General features: G+C 37.1%; 1 protein-coding gene across 1 annotated transcript in view; it reads right to left on the bottom strand.

Moving 5' to 3' along the window:
- LOC131930320 (long-chain-fatty-acid--CoA ligase 5-like) overlaps positions 1–5,316 on the bottom strand; it is a 36,847-nt gene extending 31,531 nt beyond the window's left edge. The window contains exon 1 of the mRNA XM_059286740.1: positions 5,120–5,316. The gene's annotated coding sequence lies outside the window, so the exon portion shown is untranslated. The remainder of the gene's footprint in view (positions 1–5,119) is intronic.
- Between the last annotated feature and the right edge of the window lie 6,746 nt (positions 5,317–12,062).

Raw genomic sequence — 12,062 nt, 5'->3', positions numbered from 1 at the left:
GCTACAGGCCCTCTACACAACAGATTACATCTAAATAAGGGTCGTGTGTGTGTAGTCTATATGTCCCGTCAGCAACATCTTACATTGTAATAACTGGTGTATGTATTTAGGCTATAAGCCCTCTCAACAACATACTACATCCCGATAAGGTCGTGTGGGTGTAGGCTATATGTCCTGTCAATATCTTAATACATCTTACATCGTAATAAGTGCTGTATGTAAGCAATAGGTTCTTACATTTTACATTGTAATAAGTGTTGTATGTAAGCTATAGGTTCTTACATTTTACATTGTAATAAGTGTTGTATGTAAGCTATAGGTTCTTACATTTTACATTGTAATAAGTGTTGTATGTAAGCTATAGGTTCTTACATTTTACATTGTAATAAGTGTTGTATGTAAGCTATAGGTTCTTACATTTTACATTGTAATAAGTGTTGTATGTAAGCTATAGGTTCTTACATTTTACATTGTAATAAGTGTTGTATGTAAGCTATAGGTTCTTACATTTTACATTGTAATAAGTGTTGTATGTAAGCTATAGGTTCTTACATTTTACATTGTAATAAGTGTTGTATGTAAGCTATAGGTTCTTACATTTTACATTGTAATAAGTGTTGTATGTAAGCTATAGGTTCTTACATTTTACATTGTAATAAGTGTTGTATGTAAGCTATAGGTTCTTACATTTTACATTGTAATAAGTGTTGTATGTAAGCTATAGGTTCTTACATTTTACATTGTAATAAGTGTTGTATGTAAGCTATAGGTTCTTACATTTTACATTGTAATAAGTGTTGTATGTAAGCTATAGGTTCTTACATTTTACATTGTAATAAGTGTTGTATGTAAGCTATAGGTTCTTACATTTTACATTGTAATAAGTGTTGTATGTAAGCTATAGGTTCTTACATTTTACATTGTAATAAGTGTTGTATGTAAGCTATAGGTTCTTACATTTTACATTGTAATAAGTGTTGTATGTAAGCTATAGGTTCTTACATTTTACATTGTAATAAGTGTTGTATGTAAGCTATAGGTTCTTACATTTTACATTGTAATAAGTGTTGTATGTAAGCTATAGGTTCTTACATTTTACATTGTAATAAGTGTTGTATGTAAGCTATAGGTTCTTACATTTTACATTGTAATAAGTGTTGTATGTAAGCTATAGGTTCTTACATTTTACATTGTAATAAGTGTTGTATGTAAGCTATAGGTTCTTACATTTTACATTGTAATAAGTGTTGTATGTAAGCTATAGGTTCTTACATTTTACATTGTAATAAGTGTTGTATGTAAGCTATAGGTTCTTACATTTTACATTGTAATAAGTGTTGTATGTAAGCTATAGGTTCTTACATTTTACATTGTAATAAGTGTTGTATGTAAGCTATAGGTTCTTACATTTTACATTGTAATAAGTGTTGTATGTAAGCTATAGGTTCTTACATTTTACATTGTAATAAGTGTTGTATGTAAGCTATAGGTTCTTACATTTTACATTGTAATAAGTGTTGTATGTAAGCTATAGGTTCTTACATTTTACATTGTAATAAGTGTTGTATGTAAGCTATAGGTTCTTACATTTTACATTGTAATAAGTGTTGTATGTAAGCTATAGGTTCTTACATTTTACATTGTAATAAGTGTTGTATGTAAGCTATAGGTTCTTACATTTTACATTGTAATAAGTGTTGTATGTAAGCTATAGGTTCTTACATTTTACATTGTAATAAGTGTTGTATGTAAGCTATAGGTTCTTACATTTTACATTGTAATAAGTGTTGTATGTAAGCTATAGGTTCTTACATTTTACATTGTAATAAGTGTTGTATGTAAGCTATAGGTTCTTACATTTTACATTGTAATAAGTGTTGTATGTAAGCTATAGGTTCTTACATTTTACATTGTAATAAGTGTTGTATGTAAGCTATAGGTTCTTACATTTTACATTGTAATAAGTGTTGTATGGGTGTAAGTGTAAGCTACATCGTAATGAGTGTTGTAGATGTGTAGGCTACAGGCCCTTACATCCTTACATCTTACATGGTAATACGTGTTGTGTGGGTGTAGGCTATATGTATTGAGAACAATACGGGTTACATCACGCTAAAGCTCGCAAGTTTCCGGCAATATTCCTCATTGCGCCTGATAAAGAATGCCATGAAAGTCGCTTTTGCCCGAAAACAATCTGAATCTATTACCCCCCCCCCCCCCACACACACACACAACCTCCCCATAAATCCAACAATTCCAGTAGGACTACATGTTTCTAGGTTTCTTAGTGTTTAGCTTTACTGTACAGCATAAGAAATGTATTTAGATTTCACTGTGACAACAGCAAAACAAAAAAAATTCACTTTAAAAAACGGTCTAGAGTCTAGATATAAAATATTTGCGTTTTAAATTTGCTAACGCAATATGCTTGCTTATGTTTTTACTTTCTCGTATATACGAAGTATAGAGAAAGTATTTATTGTAATCGTGCAAAAAAAAAAATCGAGATTTTTACAAATCTCGACGTTTTACACCTCACTGATACGGAAAAACATAATTTTGTAATCTTGTCCGTATGTCTCAGTGTGTATGGGTGGGTGGGTGTGTGGGTGACCTTAATGTTACGGAGGGGGTGTGTGGGTGACCCAAATGTTACAGAGGGGGGTGTGGGTTACACAAATGTTACAGAGGTGTGTGTGTGGGGGTGACCCAAATGTTACAGAGGTGTGTGTGTGTGGGTGACCCAAATGTTACGGGGGGGGGGGTGTGGGTGACCCAAATGTTACAGAGGTGTGTGTGTGTGGGTGACCCAAATGTTACAGAGGTGGGTGTGTGGAAGACCTAAATGTTACAGAGGGGGATGTGTGGGTGACCTAAACGTTACAGAGGTGGGTGTGTGGAAGACCTAAATGTTACAGAGGGGGTGTGTGGGTGACCTAAACGTTACAGAGGTGGGTGGGTCACTCTTACAGAGGTGGGTGTGTGGGTGACCTAAATGTTACAGAGGTGGGTGTGTGGGTGACCTAAATGTTACAGAGGGGGTGTGTGGGTGACCTAAATGTTACAGAGGGGGATGTGTGGGTGACCTAAACGTTACAGAGGGGGTGTGTGGGTGACCTAAATGTTACAGAGGTGTGTATGTGTGGGTGGGTGTGTGGGTGACCTAAATGTTACAGAGGTGGGTGTGTGGGTGACCTAAATGTTACAGAGGTGTGTATGTGTGGGTGGGTGTGTGGGTGACCTAAATGTTACAGATTCACCAATCTAATCATAACATAACATTACATTTTATCCACATTATCTGTTCATCATTTGGACAATCAATAGAATGTACAGATACTCATTATGCTCCGTTTTAAACGTAATGTCTTTCTCATTTGGCTTTGTCCCTGATAGATTAGATTAGATTAAAAAAAACGTTACGATTCTTGCACACTAAGATGATTAAGGAACTTGAAATGGCTTATTGCTTTAAAATCTTTTTAAAAATTTGTTTAGATAGACATATGTATTGACTAATATTGACTAATATTTTTGAAACCATAAATTTAGATAGACGTTCTTAGAATCTCATTCACATAAACTCTACTTTACACTAACTTCTTCATGCGAAATTTGATTGACTCGAATTTCTAAACGCGAAAATCTTAATACACCATCTTGATAAAAACATTATTGGTCACAAATTCCCAATGTAACCTAACAGAGCTGCGATGATAAACAACCTAGCTCCTGATTTGAGACCTAATTTTACCCACAGAAGCTAATTTTGGCTTTAAACATTTAAATATTAAATAATTTATAGATTAGCAATTTCGGATGGTGCTGTATACAGTCACACATAACTTCAAACATTATTTTTTACAACATAAATATCCGAGGTAGTTATGATTAGGCATATATAACTACAAACATCATTTTTTCAAACATAAATGTTCGAGGTAGTTAAGATTAGTCATATATAACTAGAAATATTTTTTCATAACATAAATTTTCGAGGTAATTAAGATTAGTCATAATACATAACTACAAATATTTTTTCATAACATAAATTTTCCAGGTAGTTAAGTTTAGTCATATATAACTACAAATATTTTTTCATAACATAAATTTTCGAGGTAATTAAGATTAGTCATAATAAATAACTACAAATATTATTTTTCACAACAGAAATGTCCGATATAATAAAGCAGCAATTTAAGATGGTACATCCACCTGGAGATCAAATATGTTAAAACACTGAAACTCCAGAAATTTGTTGTTTTTTTTTCTTCAGAAAGAGTTGTGTGAATATTGTTTTAAATAAATAAAACAAGTTAATTAAAAAGTCTAGTGACAATTTTAGCGCAATTTCCTTATGTTATCTAAAAATAGCTCTGTCGTAGCGTAAATCAAGAGCAGGGTTAGTAAAACCATTGGTTAGTTATTAAAACGTTTTTTTATTTTAAAAAAATTTCAGTATTTTACATGTTTTATTTACAATAGAGTTACATGACTAAAAACCATTGCGCGCCTAGCTACTGAACGTGATGACGAAGCCATAGAACGTGATGGTGCAGCTATTGAACGTGATGACGCGTGTGGTGTGGTTGGAAAAAATGCCTACTAATTCGGTCCAAATTTTAATTAATTCAAAAAAATTTTTGTGACCGAACGAAAGGATATTTTTGAAAACTTTCTTCGGCAATATTGTTCTAAATTATGGCAGGAATCGATTGGTACATGTTTCAAGTCGCTAAGTGGTCTGGTTGCCGAGATATGGGCTAAAAACTGTTTTTTTTTCGAGGTTTTTTGGCTTTTCCGGGAAATCCATGAAAGAAACCCGGAATTTTTATAGCCTATGTTCATCCTCGTAACTTTCTTAACATAATTGCTTTTGGAACTAGTCATCGATATTGCTTCGTTGAGGAGGAGATACGACTTAAAGCTGCGGACACACATCCATCCATTCATTCATTCATACATTCATACATCCAGAAATGACGGGTTAATAAACGCAATTCTCCAGAATGGAAATTGCGCTAAAAAGTACAGCACACAATTTAAAATTAAAATCCAACTACGCGAACATAATCAACACACACCTGCTTTGCCTAAACAAATTAACAGATATATTCACCTGGAAAAAATAAGGATTATAGATTAATCCTTTAAGCTAATCCTTGTCCAGTGTTCAGCAGCCGATCACAACAGAGTACCCGTCTGCCCAGTGAATTGACTTTTGACCCTTGTTTAAATGTTTGTTTATCACTCGATCAGTTGAGTGTTATCGTTGTATTGGTATCAGTAGATCGAACTGGCTTGATTAGCTTTTACCTTGGTATATCCAGGTATTGTAAAAGTAACTATAACAATACTACAGGCAATAAATATGACACAAGTATGTATAACTTTAAGAAAGGCAGTAGATATGACATAAAATTGAAATTAACGGTTATTCTGATTTCAACGACAGGACTGAAGTATACAATCGGACGAGTCAAAAAAAAAATCACTGTTTACTGTGTTATGTGATTTTATTTAATGTGGGCTTGTGTGAAAAGGTTTTTGCGTGGAAGACGAAATAGAAATTAAAGCTTGGGAAGAAACATAATATCGTTATGGTATGATTAACAAATACTACAACTATGGGTAATCTTACAAAACATGAATTATGAAATATCTAACATACCTTTCCTTGATTTCATTGCGACTTCATGTTTTATCTATAAATAGCACAATATATTGACCGATCAGCATTTCACATGTCAAATTGTCACTAGCACATGTCACATGTGGTACTTAACAACTGACATTCTTGACTTAATTTTTTAGAATTGATTCTAACTAATATTGAGGGAAAACAGCATCTCCAAGCAATATAAACTAGTACAAAAATATTGAATGTACGTAGATAGTTAAGGGGACTAATTTTGACGAGATACATTTTGCAATGACAGATGAAATACTGGCTAATGTTTATATTTTCTATTTATAAATTATATATTTCTTGCATTTTCGTCCGGCGGGGGTGTACTCGAGGGGAGGGGGGAGCAGTATCCCCCCCCCCCCCTTTCTCCCTAATAGATACCTGAAAGAAACTCTGGGAGCAATCGTCCAATTTGTTACTTTGATTAGTCAGGCACGGGGAGTAGGTTTAGCCGGATGATTACGTCACCACAATTAGAAAATGTGTGTAACAACATCTCAGCCCAATATAGAATGCAGCGTTTGGTAGAAAAAAAACTACTTTTGCTGTCTTGAAGTCTAACGTAAGGCGATTATCATTTACATAACATTAGTGTGTCCAATTGTGTTAGGAATGGGGGATTTGGTAGGTATTTATAGACGTAGAATAATCAATATGAGAAACATATTAAAGTCTGTGTCGTAACGCTCCGATGATCTGGCACTGTACTGGTACAGTTGTATAGGACCCTACAGGTACTGGTACAGTTGTATAGGACCCTACGGGTACTGGAGTACTGAGGTTTTTACTTGTACATGCATGTCGCTGGTCAAGGAAATTAAAACGGTCAGAATTGTATTCATTATCATTATAATAATCCCCACTAATAATGCCATTATTACCGTCATTTTAAACATTATAATATTTTGCAGTCATCGACGTCAATGCCATTTTCATCTTTATCAATATAAACATTACGAAAAAAATCCCCCGTTGAGGAAGGATACACCGGGCGCTAGGTTGATAGTGCTGTCTCTTTTTTCTAAACTAAAACCAACCCCCCCCCCCCCCCCCCCCCCCCCCCAAAAAAAACATGTCTACCGTCCCATTGCAAGAAAACCACTTTTTAGATTAGACACATAAATTAGGCGGTAATTTTATTATAGAGTATCGATGAGGAAATTTCTTTTGAGTTGGGGAGGGGGGGGGGGCCTCAGACGTTCTTACGCGGGGGTGGGGCTTCGCCCCTACCCGAAGAATTGTATGAAAGAAACTCTTCACGCAAACCACTTAGATTAGACCAAATTGCCTTTGTATTGAATGTTTACTCGATAATCAATGACGTCATATTAATGTGTGCACTATCCGGCTTGAGATTATTTTCTACTCTGTGCTAAATGTGTCGACGTCATACTTCGTTTTTCGAATTACTATGCATGTTTTTATTTTCCTTGTGTTTTCTCTAGAGCGTTCTTGTCAGATAGATACATAGACAGACAGCGAAACAATTAGTATTAACTAGCCGTCCCGGCCAGGCCCTGCTCTGGCTTCTGTGAAAAACCTTTCTGTTAAAGACCATTGCCTGTGTGTTTAGTAATCATCATAAACCCGGCATTGCCCACCCAAACCACAACCAACCAAAACAGTAAAACGCAAACATAACGCTAACACAATTACAAATACAAACGAAAACAAAAACCTAACAACAAACCCAACCACAACCACAAACACCAATACAAACACAAAGAAAAAACAAACAAAAAAGCAAACGAAAACAAAAACCTAACAACAAACCCAACCACAAACACCAATACCAACAAAAAAAACAACGAAAAAGCAAACGAAAACAAACCAAATCCAAACGCAAAACCAACCAAAAACACAAATACAAACCCAAAGAAAAAAACACAAACAAAAACGAAAAAAGAAAGAACAAAAACGAACCAAATCAAAACGCAACCACTAACGCAAACCCACCTAAACACAAAGAAAACACTAACGCGAACATAAACGCCTGGGGCGGAATCACCTGTTTTAGCTTAATGAACGACTATAGTACCCCAACTTATTCATAGTCTTTTGCACTCACTTAAACGAACGCGCCTGTTTCAATTTAATGAACAATTTTAATACTCCAAGCTTATCCGTAAAATACCTACAACATTTGCACTTGATCAATCCCCGCTAATTATGTAATTATTTTTTTTCCCAACACCAAAACAAAGTAATTAAAAAGTAAATTATTTTCGACTAATGCAATGGTTTTATAAAGGGAAGTAATTGTGTTTTCCTAATTTATCAAAGGGAAGTAAGTGCTATAGGACTAAATAAAGACATAATTAGAATTTTTGTAAAAGATGATATTTTTTTAAAACTTGTGTTTAATGAACATGCCGACAATTGTTACTATAATTTGAAAAATGAATATTATTTGCCAACACTTTCAATAGTAATTTTTTAGCTCATAAATTTAGACAAATGCGCACGATAATTTTCTAACACTTAAATGCATCCAATTCCAACGACAAACATATGCATTACATACAGAACTGAGCTTTATATATTAGATATCCTGTGGGGTCATTACTGCTGAAGTATGGGCCACCAACTACAGCTCTCTAGAGTTCTCTGTCCTGCTGGAGTATGGGCCGCCAACTACAGTTCTCTAGAGTTCTACTGAAGTATGGCCCACCAACTACAACTCTCCAGAGTTCTCTGTCCTGCTGGAGTATGGCCCGCCAACTACAGCTCTCTAGAGTTCTACTGAAGTATGGCCCACCAACTACAACTCTCCAGAGTTCTCTGTCCTGCTGGAGTATGGGCCAACAACTACAGCTCTCTAGAGTTCTACTGAAGTATAGCCCACCAACTACAGCTCTCCAGAGTTCTCTGTCCTGCTGGAGTATGGGCTACCAACTACAGCTCTCCAGAGTTCTCTGTCCTGCTGGAGTATGGGCTACCAACTACAGCTCTCTAGAGTTCTCTGTCCTGCTGGAGTATGGGCCGCCAACTACAGTTCTCTAGAGTTCTACTGAAGTATGGCCCACCAACTACAACTCTCCAGAGTTCTCTGTCCTGCTGGAGTATGGCCCGCCAACTACAGCTCTCTAGAGTTCTACTGAAGTATGGCCCACCAACTACAACTCTCCAGAGTTCTCTGTCCTGCTGGAGTATGGGCCAACAACTACAGCTCTCTAGAGTTCTACTGAAGTATAGCCCACCAACTACAGCTCTCCAGAGTTCTCTGTCCTGCTGGAGTATGGGCTACCAACTACAGCTCTCCAGAGTTCTCTGTCCTGCTGGAGTATGGGCTACCAACTACAGCTCTCCAGAGTTCTCTGTCCTGCTGGAGTATGGTCCGCAAACTACAGCTCTCTAGAGTTCTACTGGAGTATGGGCTACCAACTACAGCTCTCCAGAGTTCTCTGTCCTATTGGAGTATGGGCCACCAACTACAGCTCTCTAGAGAATTGTCCTAGCCTATCATTCCAAAATCGATCTATGTGTGACCTGTCTTTGTGTGCCCTAGCTCTCCTAAACAGGGGTTCCATTTTAACGTCGGTCTGGTGATGGTGACCCTGACCTCATCACCTTATCCCTGTTTTAGTGCCACCAATCCCCTGCAAGTCTAGCGCCACCTGTCTTGAGATATACCATCACTGTCTCTCTCAGCCCGTACTCTGCGCCATTTTGTGTAGCGTTGTCCAACATACAGTAGCCTCAGCCGTGCAGACCCTTATCTGCTAGTATCATGTGATTCTAAAGATAGCGCATGTCACGTGGTCTCGATATAAATACACTATCGGTACAAAACCGGCGGCACGGCGTATTCGGAACTAAGTTTTTTTTATTGTATCGCTACCCCAGACCCAGAGGTTACCTTAGCCCCAGAGCTAACTCTAATCTTACAGGTATTCCAGAGCCTAGACAAGACCTTAATCCTAATCTTAACCCCATTCCTACCAGTGCACGGCGCTTACGGTCAAATATGGACCCACCGATACAATACTATAACTGTCATGGCGGCCTAATTAAAAGGACACTTATCTGTTGTTGCAAGTTTAAAAAAAAATCTACATTCAGAGGCGTAGTAAAGGTATTCCATCATGCTATAATATAACGGTCAATAAAAATAATTAAAAAAAACAATGATGTGCTGTCTGTTCTGTCGGTCTGTCTGTCTGTACGTCCGTCCGTCTGTCCGTCCGTCCGTCATTCTGTCCGTCCGTCAGTCTGTCTAAAAGTCTGTCCGTCTAGCTGTCTGTCCGTCTGTCCGTGCAGTCAAACATTAGTGCGGCCACATTAGTGCAGCAAGTCATTCAGTACGTGCACCGGCTGATTGCACTGACCTCTCTTTACTTGTAAAACACAAGCATGCTGTGTGTCCTCCATTTCATGCTAAACTCTAACCAAGGGAAATAACTGTGTTTAATGACAAGACAGTAAGTCGGTGAGTTTGTATCATTTTGTCATTCGCTGCGTATTTAGTTGCTAGGCGAATTTATTTTACGTCACAAGCAGTTTAAATACTTAATTTATAGAAATCTAAATTTAAATTAAAGTGAATTTTAATGTGGAAAATAATTGTGATGCCACACTTTAATTTTTTAATTTAATTTTATGTAAATATTGAGATCGAAATAAATATTGATTTGGTGAGACATAGTTATAGGTTTTGTATTAGATCTATGTATAAGTAAACCATCTTAAATGAATGAAAGGAGGCTACAAGAAAGAAAGAATTATTACTGGATCAGCCCTAACAAGCCGATGATGAAAATTTAAGTACTAAAGCGAACATGCAAGGCAAACTGACGCTGTAAATTACATGTATGAGGCGGGAAAAAATTAACAATAAGAACATAAGCAAAATAATAGTAGCATTGTCAATAGTAAAATATAATGCAGACGTTTTAGTAATGAGATTTGGTGGAGTGATTTATCTAGCGACGATGGTCTATGTCAGAGGCGTAGCGAGGGGGGAGGGCGGGGGGGCGGGGGGGGGGGGACGGCGGGGGGGGGGCACATATCCCCGGGCGTCGACCTCAGGGGGCGCCAAAGTGGGTTGGAAAAACAAATTGAAAGTTTGAGGGGGGGTGCAAATCGAAAGTTTGAGGGGAGGGGGTGCAAATCGAAAGTTTGAGGGGAGGGGGTGCAAATCGAAAGTTTGAGGGGAGGGGGTGCAAATCGAAAGTTTGAGGGGAGGGGGTGCAAATCGAGAAAGTTTGTCCCCGGCGCCGGGAAGGGTCGCTACGCCTCTGGTCTATGTGCATCTCTGATATTTGTGTCTGCTAAATTGACACTTGTTCAGAAACTGATAATTGTGTTGTACTTGGTACCAGCATTTACAAACCCGATGAGCTTTAATATTCGGGAGAGCTCAAACTTGTTTCAAGACTTATTTGTGGGCTGGAGTATTTCTGTTTGACGCCATTATGTGGGTGCTGTTCACTAAAGCTTTGCATCAATGCTGTACTACATCGGAAGCAACAGCTTTTAACATATCTATTTTTATATCAAAGGCTTCGTTTGGTAAAGTGCTGTGTGGGTAACATCGTGGCAGAGGCGTAGCGAGGGGGGCGGGGGGGTACATATGTCCTCGGGCGCCGATCCTAGGGGGCGCCAAAGTGGGTTGGAAAAAAAATTAAAAGCTCATTTTAGCTGCAGTTTTGCATTATGAATATTAAAAAATATATATGGGGGGGGGCGCCAAATTGAAAGTTTGTCCCCGGGCGCCGGTAAGGCTTACTATGCCTCTGCTTCGTGGGACAAAATGGTGTTTGGTGCAGTTTTAATCATCATTAGCATTACCGTTCTTTACAACAAACAAAAAAAAGTTACAACAAGCACAACCAAGATTAAAAAAAAAATGAACAAAAGCAAATATAAATGTTGACGTGCTCATGTTCTTGAATAGATTGCTCTACATGGGGGATAAATTGAGATACGGTTTCTAATGCTTGGTGCTTAGAAGTTGAGCTGAGATTTTGTGCTCACACAAGTTCTTGTTCTGGTTAGAGATGTGCAGTTTTCGCTCCAGTGAAACTTGTCACATTACTCAAACTTGGCAGCACACTGAAACTTGACTCTGGTCACGTGGTCTGGCACGTCTTTTGACCCAGTGTCTTTAAAGTATCTTCTGGAACAACTGTTAGCTTTTACAATGTTCTGTATTCATGTAATGGCTTTACATTTACATAAGATATACTGTTATGGCATTATATGTACATAAAATATTACTGTTATGGTTTTATATTTACATAATATATACTTTTATGGTTTTATATTTACATAAGATATTATTATGGTTTTATATTTACATCATATATATTGTAATTATGGTTTTATTTTTGTTATAAGTTATTACTGTAATGGTTTTATGTTTACATAATAT

The sequence above is a fragment of the Physella acuta genome, unplaced genomic scaffold (genome assembly GCF_028476545.2).
Source record: "Physella acuta isolate Inbredline_101_S28 unplaced genomic scaffold, ASM2847654v3 ptg001756l, whole genome shotgun sequence".
NCBI classification, from domain to species: Eukaryota; Metazoa; Mollusca; class Gastropoda; family Physidae; genus Physella; species Physella acuta.
Note: the sequence above shows the minus strand (reverse complement) of the source record. Positions and strands in the feature narration are given on the sequence as shown.